Here is a 780-nt window from a genome sequence, read left to right as displayed (position 1 = left end):
AAATTGGACTCATATATAACATCATATATGGAAGCCAACTCAAAATGAATCAAAGACTTAAATATAAGAACTAAAAGCATAAGACTATTAGAAGAAAACATAGTGGTAATGCTTCAGGACTTAGTACTTTATGCTGAATTCTTTGTTATGACACCAAAAATATGGGAAACAAAATACAAAATAGTTAAATGGGAATTCATCAAAATTAAGAACTTTTCTTCATCAAAGGACTTTATCAATAAAGTGATGAGACAACCTACAGATTTGGAAAAAATGGAAGTATATATATGGTAAGAGTTTAGTATCTAGCATATATAAAGAACTTCTACCACTTAAAAACAAAATGATAAGCAACCCAGTTTAAACATTGGCAAAGGACTTGAATGGACATTTCACCAAAGAAGAGATACAAATGAACAATAAGCACATGAAAAGATGTTCAGAAGTTTTAGGCACTAGGGAAAGGCAGATCAAAGCTACAATGAGATACCACTTGACATCCATTAGAATGACTATTACTGAAAAATAATAACAGGTCTTGGTAAATATTTGAGAAACTGAAACCCACAACCATTGCTGGTGGTAATGTAAATTGGTGCAGCTGCTGTGGAAAACAGTTTGTTGGCTCCCAGACAAAAAAACAACCATTAAATATAGAATCACCATATGACCGAGCAATTTGAGTCCTAGATATATGCCCACAAGAATTGAAAGTAGTGACTCAAACATATACATGTAAACCAAGATCAGGAACAAGACAGAATACCCACTTTCACCACT

This window comes from Trichechus manatus, unplaced genomic scaffold (assembly GCF_000243295.1).
Source record: "Trichechus manatus latirostris isolate Lorelei unplaced genomic scaffold, TriManLat1.0 scaffold00306, whole genome shotgun sequence".
Taxonomy (NCBI): Eukaryota; Metazoa; Chordata; class Mammalia; order Sirenia; family Trichechidae; genus Trichechus; species Trichechus manatus.
This window is presented reverse-complemented; position numbering follows the sequence as displayed.